The sequence below is a fragment of the Mus caroli genome, unplaced genomic scaffold, assembly GCF_978045245.1.
Source record: "Mus caroli unplaced genomic scaffold, Mus_caroli_1 scaffold_10, whole genome shotgun sequence".
NCBI lineage: Eukaryota > Metazoa > Chordata > Mammalia > Rodentia > Muridae > Mus > Mus caroli.
Window position 1 is genome coordinate 122,067,509 of NW_028227265.1, and position 12,464 is coordinate 122,079,972.

General features: G+C 38.0%; 1 long non-coding RNA gene across 3 annotated transcripts in view; it reads right to left on the reverse strand.

Moving 5' to 3' along the window:
- The window catches only part of LOC110299616 (uncharacterized), a 57,810-nt gene that overhangs the window by 23,177 nt on the left and 22,169 nt on the right, over positions 1-12,464 (reverse strand). For 2 of the 3 annotated variants that reach the window (XR_002378496.2, XR_002378495.2), the window contains exon 3: positions 5,853-5,900. The exons of the other annotated variant lie outside the window; for it this stretch is intronic. This is a non-coding gene — a long non-coding RNA (uncharacterized LOC110299616). Of the gene's footprint in view, positions 1-5,852; positions 5,901-12,464 lie in introns of those variants that run through there. 3 annotated transcript variants of the gene reach the window in all.

Below are 12,464 nucleotides of genomic sequence, written 5' to 3' on the forward strand. Positions count from 1 at the left end.
AACGAGGGTCGAAGTACTTGACAGCTCTTCCGACACTTTGATCCCCATCTCTGTGTTCCCCAAACACCATAAGGCAGTACTTTACTTTTATGGAGATTATGTGATTTAATATCCATAAGTTGTTGAATGTTGTCTATGTGACTATGTTATCTCACAGACAACTCTTGTTTCTAGTACATTCTACTTCAGTTTGTACTTCACTTTCCTCTCAAAACCAATCCCTGCTTTCTTTTTATATGCCTCTTGTTCAATAAAATTGATTGTTTAAAAAGCATTGAAACAACATTTTTGGTGAGTAAATATAGTCTTTCTCTGTCTCTCTCTGTCTCTGTCTCTCTCTCTCTCTGCCTCTCACTCTCTCTAAAAATCATACCTTAGTTAAGACATACCTTAGTTAAGAGAAGCAAATTAAAAACATCTTGAAATGAGGGCACTAATGTGGCTATGACCATTTACTCAGTTAAAGTCAATGAAACTTGAGTCAAAAGAACAAAAGTAAATTTCCACCCTGTCTGTACATGTTTGTCTAAATCTTCCTCACAAACAAAAAGGCAGGAGCCATTAGGTATCATTCATATCACCATTGGCAACATAGGATGGCAACCATCTTATGTTATGGGCAAAATGTGACATCCAGGGGTGGAGAGATAGCTCAGTGATTAAAAGCATTTAGTGCTCTTCCAGAGGTTCTTAGTGTAGTGCCTTGTATTGATGTTTGACTGGGAAACACTGCCTTTCAGTCCAGCTCTGAGGGATGCCACACCCACAAATGGCTCACACATTCAACGTCACTCACATGCACATATCATCCATATACATACATTTACTAAAAATAAATTTTAAAAATATATTTTGTCTATTAAAGAATTCATTTTTGCATTGGGCACACTGTCAATTCAATGCAACTTAGAAAAAATTAAAAAATATACATTTTACAATGATATAAATGGCAAGTTTGATAAATCTGTATGTGACTTCATTCCATCAATATACTATTTATTATAGCAGCTGATGAGTATTATAAATGTCTTGAAGTTTGGAACAAAACTATTTGATTTGATTCAGAAGTAAAACTGTTGTATTAGCCAACATAAAGAAAATCGTATAATTAAAATAAAAAAGTTTTTTCTTCATTGTAATTAGCTAGAAACATTTCCTTGTACAATAAGGTATAACAATACTCTTCCTATAAGCTTCAGGGTTTTGTAATGGCTTGCATCATGGCACTAGCTTCAAATATCTCTATTTGTGACCCATGCATTGGTTGACTTCTTACGGTTCTTATTTTGATAATAATATGTATCACACTAACAGAAGGAGCAGCAGCACACGCTTTTAATATAAGCTTTCTCTGGTGAATTCTAAGAATTCATTGCATTAATCCTGTGAAAACTGAGATCAGAAAAGGAATTTACACAAGTTTATGATAGACAAGCTTTGCCAATTTGGAGTTCGACATAGCTTGAAAACTTTTACTTTATAGGATTTTGATTATTATTCTACCATTTCTAAGGTTGGAGTTGTAGAAATGACTCAGCACATGGGTGCTTCTGCTCATACACTGCACCTAAGGTCAATTCCTATACAGGTCCCAAGGGCCTATAACTATAGCCATCTTTTGGTCTTGCATAACTTTACCACATATATTGTACACACATACACACACACACACACACACACACACACACACACACACATAAAACAACCAACTATAAAACCTTCTAATTCACTTATGCCTTATTTCAAAATGTGTTATTTTATAGCTAGGAAGATGTTCTTGGCTTATCGAAAACTCTTTTTTCCCATTAATTTTTTTTTTCACTTTACAGCCCCTATTGTTGCCCCTATTACTCATGGTTCAGTAATGGACTGGCTAGGACGATTCTTTTCTCTTTCTGGTCCATTGACATCTCCTCAAATATTCTCTGTGTATAAATCAAGGGTATGCCCATCATCTCCATTTTTGACATCAACTTTCTTTGCAGAATTCTGTAAATGATTTTAAATTAAATAGGAAGAAACTTCAAGCAATCAAATTAAATTAGGTCAAAACTATTACAGCATTATGATTCACAGGACACAGTTAATATTCTTCCTTTGGACTCTGATTCTGAAATGTTTATAGATGATAGGAAGATTATTATTAGGTAATATGACAGTATAGGCTAACAAAGTACAAATAGTTGAAATAGACTATGAGGAAAAATTGTTTATATGTGCTATTAGAAATTACATATGAAGAGGTAATGTTTCCATTGGGATTCATTGCCCAGGTTTCTGGGTTTTCTGACACAGAGGTATTAAATATCACCTAAAAAGAAAATAACTTTGTTATAATAATTTTTATTTCAATTTTTCACTTTATAGACATGACAAGTGTATTCCACGTTGGAAGTTCTGATAGTGTAATTGCACTGAGCTCTGGGACATGTACAATAATAGGTAATAACTAGCCTCATAGGAAAAAGGTTGTAGAGTAAAAAAATAATAATGAATTTCCATCCTCATAGTAGGTGATATTCTTCAGAAACATTGATGTGTTTCTCATTGAGCACTTTCTATATATCTTTGACCAGGCAGGCCACATTTTTCAACAAATATTTTTTGGAGATTTTCAGAGTTCCTGAGCCTAGAGGTGATCTTAAAATATTTGAAAAGACTAGACAGAACAGAGGCAGTATTATGTAGTAACATAAGTTGAACTGGAGTCAAGGTGGCTTGAGAGAATTGAGCAATATGAATACAAGTAGCATTTATTTGGTAAGATAATATATGAGCAATGACTAAAAGAGAAGTTCACCAAGGTGTAAGGTTCCAAATAAGAAGAGGAAATAGATACATTCCTTAGATGAAAAGTAACCTCAGCATTGGAGACAGTGGTTGCCCTCATTATGACTCTATAAATAAATTACCAAAGAACATTGTATGATATTGGATGATTGTATCCATTCTCTACTAATATTTTGAATTTGGAACCTCACAATGAAGTCATACTATGAGATGAGAGTTTTGGAAACTAAAGGAAGGACCCTCACAAGCACATTTGGTACCTAACTCAGAAGACCTGGAAGCGTATTGTATGTCTCCACTCTACTAGGTGAGGACAAAGTAAGGGAGCAGCTTTAGGTAAAACAAGGAGGAAGATGGTTAAAAGATTTCAGACACCTTGCTTCCACCTCACAGCCTCATTCAAAACAAAAAATTAAATGTCAATCAATTAAGATGCATAATGATTTGGGGCCTTTAACGTAGCCTGAAGTCCACCAGCAGCTCACTGAGACAGATGCAGATACTTATAGCCAAGAATTGTACTGAGGGGTCAGGGACTCCTATAAAAGAGTTAGGAGAAGGAACCAAAGGTGATAGCAACCTGATAGGAAGATCAACAGTGTTAACTCACCTGGACCCCTTGGAACTCCCAGAGAGTAAGCTACTAACCAAAGACCATATATGTGCTGGTCCGAGGCCCCAAGAATATATGTACCAAAGAACTGCCTGGTCTGGCCTCAGTAGAAGAGGATGTGCCTAATCCTGAAGTGAATTGATGCCCCAAGGAAGGAGGATGCCTTGAGGAACATCCTCGAAGAGGCAAAGGAGAGGAAGAATGGGATGAAGAACTCTAGGAGGGGCAACATTTGGGATGTAAATAAATAAAATAATTTATAAAAAGTGGCTTGAAGTGATTAGAACAATACTACTGTGCTCTAGGATCTGGTCTGAATAAGGGAGGGAGGGAGGGAAGGAGGGTGGGAGGGAGAGAGAGAGAGAGAGAGAGAGAGAGAGAGAGAGAGAACTCTCTAATCAAGACTTTTATTAACCTCAAAATTAAATTGATACTACCAAATCCACAGAAATGGAATATTCTTATACATCTGCAATTTGGGACTGAAACTCACATCCTTCACATCTCATTTTAATGCACTAGGTCTTTAGAGGTGGTGAACAAGAGAAGTTTAGGTATCATCTATCAGCATTTTGAGTATCTGGAGCACGGCTTTAATTTTAGAGTAGTTCCATAACCTGCCATTGAATTCTGATCTCTTTAAAAGGTCGTAAGTAATTTTGTATTTTTTAAAATGTAATTTAGCAGTTAAGAGTACTACAGTATAATTCCATGGTTATTCAAATAGAAGTGTTCATGTTTGGGAATTAATTGCTTTCATTCCCATTAAAGTCAGTTAATTGTTGACTATTTGCCTTGAATTGATTCCCACCAAGAAAATACTTTTCCTTTCTCCCAGAATTGAACCTCTAAACCAAAAATAATGACCACTTCAATCTGGAAAAGAAGCTGGTAGAATAATGTTTTTCGTCTCTCATCTTTGTATCACCTTGAAATTGTTTCCCACAGAATAAAGGAAAGAAGAAAAAGAGAAATAATAAAACCATTCATCTGTAAATGAAGGAAAATGAAGCTACAGCTTGATTGCATGGTCATATTCTCAGTGCTAAAAATGCCAGATCTGAATGAGTACAAGTAGAAGGCAAGGAGCCTAGAATGCTGTCTGGAGAGAAAGAAGCCATGCTGCAAGTCAACTAGAGGCCTTGCTGACTCAGGGTTAGCTCCTCCTGGATCTAGGTGCCACACCCATTGTTAGGCACCCACATTAAAAGGCAAGCTATCACTAAGACTGAAACAGTACCAGGCATTTTATATGAAACTGACTAATATAGTGGAGTTCATTGATTTTGTTGTTTACATTCAGTATGTGAATAAGACAATAAAAAGAAATTTGATAATGCTTATGTCCAAAGCCAAATTATTACTGAAACTAGAAAACTTGGAGTACTGAATGATGTGATTCCCAGTTATGATCCCAAGATGAATAAGGATTTTACAGGTAAAGAAATAAAGTGATAGAGAAACATGGTAAGCTTTAGAAACAAAAGTGTATTTAGTCTCCAGCAATGAGGAATGGGTGACATGTGGGCTCCCTAAACACTCTATTTTTACCTAGCCACCTAAACATGCTCATTTTCAGCAGAGGTAAAGGAATCCCTCCCCTTTTCTGTTGAGGGTAGATGTAAAGTCATCAACAATACCAAATAGACATGCCTCAACTTTATCAAACCTCCTGGGGGTAGAAGAAAGTTATTATCAGTGGAAATCATAGGTGGGAGAAAGGAGAATGTATGGGGCTATACTGTCATGTTTCTCTAAATGTGCTTAGGGTAAGCTTTGATTGGCATTTGACACAACTTGGATACTGTACATTAGGTTGTCCTGTGGATGACTTTTGGGAATTGCCTTACTTTGGTTAGCTGCTATGAGGTGATCCTGCTCAACTGGGGCAGCATCATCCTTTAGGAAAAGGACCTGGAATTGTCTAACAGTGAAGACATAGAGGGGGACACAACAGACATTCAAATGTAAGCACACATTGACTTCTCTCTGGTCTTGACTGAGGATGCATTGTTCTGATTGACACATAGACCATCTGCCTTGAAGTCTCCATATTATAAACTATAACGTGGAATTGTGTGGTAAAACAAATTCTTTCTCCCCTACACTGCTTTCTTTATCAGGGTATTTTATCTAACTAATAGAAATAAGACTAAGACAATACTCTAGGCATAATTCTTCATAGAGGATAAAGCCATGGCTCACAGGGTTTTGTGGAGAACAGAGACAGCTTCCATCATTTCCTGATTTTATCCTGGATTTAGCCAGACTAGTGAAATGGAAGCTGTCAAAAACAAAGAAACAAACAGACCTCACAGGTTTCAGTAGGTTCATTTACAAGAAATGGCAACATTCCAAGGATTAAATGATATTTTCTGTACCTACATGAGTATTTAGCAACAACCTAAGAGAGAGCAGTCTTCCTGTGGAAACTCTTCCAAGCAGCAAGTGCCATTCAACTGAAGTTTCTCTTCTGTTCTTAAATTTTCTGTGTTGCCTGTAAACATCAAATTAAATTAATGTATTACCTGAAGTATGATAAGCTTTATCGCCAATAACTCTGGAATCAATTAGACCATACTGTCTACTCTTCTTAGACAGGAAGGTTCTGAAAATTATGGTTTGTGGAAAAAGTGAGTAATATATATTAATAATGTATTATTTATATTTATATGTATCAATTATATATGTGTACGTATATATCACACTTAGACTAGAACTACCTTTATACAGATCTGGTATGTGTGTACATACACACAATCGAACAAACACACCATCACACACACACACACACACAATAAGCATATACTTTAATTTTAATTTCACTTCAGCTTGATTTTTATCAATTATGCTTTTGATGCTACTACCACTTAGCACATTTGTTGTGAGAAAGTATCCCTCCTTTTAGTAAAACTGCACAGCTGTTCTAGGAGGAAAAAAAATCCTTAACCCTCAACTCATTTCTATTTAAAGAAATTTCCTCTATGCAAGAATTTCCAATTAGTTTTAGGCCACCTTTTAGATGCTGATAAAGGCCTGATTTCATCTCTCTCCAAAACACCATTAACTGGTCTAGAATCCCTTCATTTTTAAGTCTTGGCAACCAGATAGGAAGAGAATGGATTACGGATCCCAGGTATCACAGTTAAAAATCAGAACACTTTGATCCTAAGTAGATGGATTAAGGTTTAGTGAGTGATTTAACTCATTAGGAGGATGTATAAAATTTCCTATGCTTCTCTAAAAATCTGCTGTCTGCTTCATTAATCTGGTAGATGGAGTACTGCTAAGTTTAGTAGTTATTGTACAAAGCAACAGATGCATATTTGACTTCTTGCTTTAAAACTGTGATAATCACTTAATGCTTACATTGTGCAATTGAAAGTTCCACTGAGATACAACAAATTGAACCTCACTGTATTTTAAAAACATCTCTGCAAACTAAGCACACTGATGTTACTATAATGCATTTTATATGGACAGAAAATAAACAACTAGAAGTGGTCTCTGTTACCACTTTTACTTTTTTTTGAGAAAGAAAATATGAGAATATAATTCAAATAAATTTCGGGATTTGAAAGAGATGCTTCTTTTTAAAATAGTGGGTGTGTGCAGGTTCTCATACCATTGATTATCTTAATGATAATGAGCAAAGCAATTCCTAATGGAAAATGTCTTTTATGCATTTTTAATTTCACATGAACATGTGAATATGTCCCCTTATATTTATTTAAAGATCATAATGTGGAAAGGTACTACATGCTGTTTGTTGTTTTATTTTTTAATTTTGTCAAGAGATCATTCGTGTGAACATCTACATATTCTAAGTCTCCCAGGGATTAAGAATATAATTTTACTTTTTTTCATCAGTGGATGTAATCTGGTATGTGTAAGAGTACATTTCTAATGAGGAAATATGATTGCTAAATGACATTGATACAGTGAAGAGAATAATGATAAAGACCAAATCTTATCTCCTTCTCATCTTAACTCATCTGCAGCCGCCAAGCATCAGACACTATCCAGCTTGCTCTCAGATGAGCATCTTATGTGCTTACACTATCTCACCTCACCGATTTCATGACTATATTCATCCATGTAAGATATAGGGAGCTGAAGGGGTTTGCAACCCCATAGGAAGAACAACAATATCAACCAACCAGATCCCTCAGAGCTTCCAAAGAGTACACGTGGAGGGACCCATGGCTCCAGCCGCATATGTAGCAGAGGATGGCCTTGCTGGACATCTATGGGAGGAGAGGACCTTGGTCCTGGGAAAGCTTGATGCCCCAGTGTAGGGAAGTGCCAGGGCGGGAGGGCAGGAGAGGGTAGGTGGGTGGGTAAGGGAGCACCTTCATAGAACTAGGGACAGGGGGATGGGATACAAGGTTTCCGGGGTGTTTGGGTGTGCGGAAGCCAGGAAAGGGGATAACATTTGAAATGTAAATAAAATATCCACTAAGAAAATATGACATAGGAATTTAGTGATGAAAGGCAACCTGGCCGCTTGGCGTGGAACTCAATTTAGGAGGAAGGACCATGGTTTTCTTTTCTTCGCAATCCAAACTTTGTCCTTTCTCCTCATTTCTGTCTTCCAAGCCATGCTCCTCCATGCTTAAGATGAGGTGAATTCCATCCTAGCATCTTATTCTTTTTGTCTGATTGTTTTTTTCTTTTGCTCTCGAATGTGGATTACTGCTACACACTGTGAATAATGGCACAGAAGCACCCTGATTGTTTAAAAGGTATCACACAGTTAAGGGCTAGAGAGTGAAGAATTGTTTTCTCAAATTGATTTGCACATGTCCTGGGAGAGACATCAGCCAGCACTCTAGGAAGTGGCTGCCATGGATCCCTGTGTTTACAGTCCACACTTGAGTTCAGTTAAGTGCATTATTAATAGTTTATGTGACTCCTTGATGTTAGGAGTGCTTTTATACAATGAAAGATGCTAATGGGATGCCATTTTGCTATGAGGTTTAACTGCTAATTGCTAAAAAGAAAATACACCCTTCCTTTAGATTCAATTCCTTTGTGACTCTATACTGTTATTGGTCATCTATGGAGTAGGTCAGATTAGTCTCATTTGGCTCCATATTTTGTCCTACCTACTTTCATATTTTGTTTGCTTCTATAAAGGATATGTGCTTCGATTTGTTTACAGGGTGTCCTTATTTTACATACTTATCTATGGTACTGATTTTATTTTTAAATAAGAATTTTTCCAATGTGGAATCACATTTGATTTAAAGCCATTTAATTTGTGCCTAGGTTAAATTACTTTCTTAAGTCATGGGGGGAAGAAGTTAGAAAATGAGACTGTCACACAAACATAATTACATTGTCAGTTTAATATACCATTCTCAGAAAGCTCATCACATATTGTTTTGAATTGATTTTAAATGCAGAAATTCCATTGTAATCATGTATTGTTGCTGTTATTGCTAATTTATAAGGTCACAGGGAGCCAACTATCCTTTGCTTCAGTAGATAGCAAACTTGACACATCTTTCTTAAATATGCATTTTGAAGTTTCTACCACTGAAACACTCAAAATTTATAATGCATAGTTGCATGGGATTGCAAAGACCATTAACATTATAAGGATTGCACACTGCTAGGAACAAGTAAAAATTATTAAGACAGGACACACGTTGTAAAGTGTCATAGATGAGTTACTCAGAAGACCTGAGGAAAACTCAGTTTTCCATATCTACAAAGAGAGACTACAAGACTTGTGCTATATAATGTTTCCAATTTCAAAGACCTTGACAAGTAAAAATTTAAACTACTGCTTCTTGTAATTCAGAAATATCTAATAGTAAAATTCAACACTTTTAACTGAACTTAAAACATTGCAGTGCTAACTATAAACTGTTTATAGCTGGATGCAGCTCTAGATGGTAAGTACCTGCTGAATTGTCTGACCCACTCTAGTACTTGTTTTGCTAGTGGGAACTTCAGCTATTGAGTTTATAAAACTGTAGAATTCTTGGTGGTATTTTGTCTCTGTGATTTTGTCTTTTCCTTACTTCCATTTCCTCTCTTTGTTTGCTTTTAACAAGTAACCAGCGAATTTGAAATTAAAATTAGAAATATAATGCACACCATATAAAACCGCCAAACCCAGACACTATTATATATGCCAGAAAGATTTTGCTGACAGGACCCTGATATAGGTCTCTCTTATGAGGCTATGCCAGTGCCTGACAAATACAGAAGTGGATGCTCACAGTCATTTATTGGATGGAACACAGGGCCCCTAATGAAGGAGCTAGAGAAAGTACCTAAGGAGCTAAAGGGGTCTGCAACCCTATGGGAGGAACAACAGTAAGAACTAACCAGTACCCTCCAGAGCTCGTGTCCCTAGCTGCATATGTAGCAGAGGATGGCCTAGTCGGCCATCACTGGGAGGAGAGGCCCTTGATTTTTGTGAAGATCATATGCCCCCGTACAGGGGAATGCTAGGGCCAGGAAGCAGGAGTGGGTGGGTTGGGGAGCAGGACAGGGGAGGGAAGGTATAGGAGGCTTTGGGGATAGCATTTGAAATATAAATGAAGAAAATATCTAATAAAAATTATAATAAAAAAGAAAAAAATGAGATTTTCCTGAAGTTTAAAATGTAAAAATTCAATAGTTGACCATGATTTACTAAAAGAAACTCATAAAGATGTAAACATAATGCAAAAGTTTCATAGTTAAAAATCTCATCATTTCTCTTCCAGTCAGAACAGCACCGGGGTAGCTAGGGCACAGGGTCAGCTGACACTCGCCAGCTACCCACAACACCCGCCACAGGATCTTAAGACTTCTGGTGAGTGGAACACAGCTTCGCGCAGGACCTGAGACTGCATTAGTTAGGGAAGTAGAATACCGGCCTGAGTAGGGCCACAGACCTCTTCCGGCCTGACCAGCACCGGGGTAGCTAGAGCACAGGGTCGGCTGACACCTGCCAGCTACCCACGACCCCCACCACAGGATTTTGAGACTTCTGGTGAGTGGAACACAGCTTCTGCTCCAGTCCAATCACGCGGGACCTGCCTGAGACTGCTTTGGTTGGGGAGGCAGAAATCTGGTCAGGCCACAAGCCTTTTCCGGTCAGAACAGCACTGGGGTAGCTAGGACACAGGGTCGGCTGACACTCGCCAGCTACCCATAACAAACCGCCACAGGATCTTAAGACTTCTGGTGAGTGGAACACAGCTTTTGCTCCAGTCCAATCATGCGGGACTGAGACTGCTTTGGTTGGGGAGGCAGAAATCTGGTCAGGCCACAAGCCTTTTCCGGTCAGAACAGCACTGGGGTAGCTAAGACACAGGGTCGGCTGACACTCGCCAGCTACCCACGACACCCGCCACAGGATCTTGAGACTTCTGGTGAGTGGAACACAGCTTCTGCTCGAATCCAATTGCGCGCGGGACCTGAGACTGCATTAGTTAGGGAAGCAGAAAACCGGCCTGAGTAGGGCCACAGGACTCTTCCAGCCTGATCAGCACCGGGGTAGCTAGAGCGCAGGGTTGGCTGACACCCACCAGCTACCCACAACACCTGCCACAGGATTTTGAGACTTCTGGTGAGTGGAACACAGAATCTGCTCAAATCTTTAAACAGTGACAACGATAACAACTAACCCCAGAGATTACCAGATGGCGAAAGGTAAACATAATAATCTTACTAACAGAAACCAAGACCACTCACCATCATCAGAACCCAACACTCCCACTTTGCCCAGTCCAGGGCACCCCAATACACCGGAAAAGCTAGACACGGATCTAAAAGCATATCTCATGATGATGGTAGAGGACATCAAGAAGGACTTTAATAACACACTTAAAGAAATACAAAGGAACACTGGTAAACAGGTAGAAGACATTAAAGAGGAAGCACAAAAATCCCTTAAAGAATTGCAGGAGAACACTGCTAAAGAGTTACAAATCCTTAAAGAAAAACAGGATAACACAATCAAACAGGTAGAAGTCCTTAAAGAAAAACAGGAAAATACATCCAAACAGATGATGGAAATGAACAAAACCATACTAGACCTGAAAAGGGAAGTAGACACAATAAAGAAACCCCAAAATGAGGCAACACTGGAGATAGAAACCCTAGGAAAGAAATCTGGAACCATAGATACGAGAATCAGCAACAGAATAGAAGAGATGGAAGAGAGAATCTCAGGTGCAGAAGATTCCTTAGAGAACATCGGCACAACAATCAAGGAAAATGTAAAACACAAAAAGTCCTAACTCAAAACATCCAAGAAATACAGGACACAATGAGAAGACCAAACCTACGGATAATAGGAGTGGATGAGAATGAAGATTTTCAACTCAAAGGACCAGCAAACATCTTCAACAAAATTATAGAAGAAAACTTCCCAAATCTAAAGAAAGAGATGCCCATGAACATACAAGAAGCCTACAGAACTCCAAATAGACTGGAACAAAAAAGAAATACCTCCCGACACATAATAATCAGAACAACAAATGCTCTAAATAAAGATAGAATACTAAAAGCAGTAAGAGAAAAAGGCCAAGTAACATATAAAGGCAAGCCTATCAAAATTACACCAGATTTTTCACCAGAGACTATGAAAGCCAGAAGATCCTGGACAGATGTTATACAGACACTAAAAGAACACAAATTCCAGCCCAGGCTACTATACCCAGCCAAACTCTCAATTAACATAGGTGGAGAAACCAAAGTATTCCACGACAAAACCAAATTCACACATTATCTCTCCACAAATCCAGCCCTTCAAAGGATAATAACAGGAAAAAACCAATACAAGGACAGGAACCACACCCTAGAAACAACAAGAAGGTAATCCCTCAACAAACCTAAAAGAAGACAGCCACAAGAACAGAATGCCAACTTTAACAACAAAAATAACAGGAAACAACAATTACTTTTCCTTAATATCTCTTAATATCAATGGACTCAACTCCCCGATAAAAAGACATAGACTAACAAACTGGCTACACAAACAAGACCCAACATTTTGCTGCTTACAGGAAACTCATCTCAGAGAAAAAGATAGACACTACCTCAGAATGAAAGG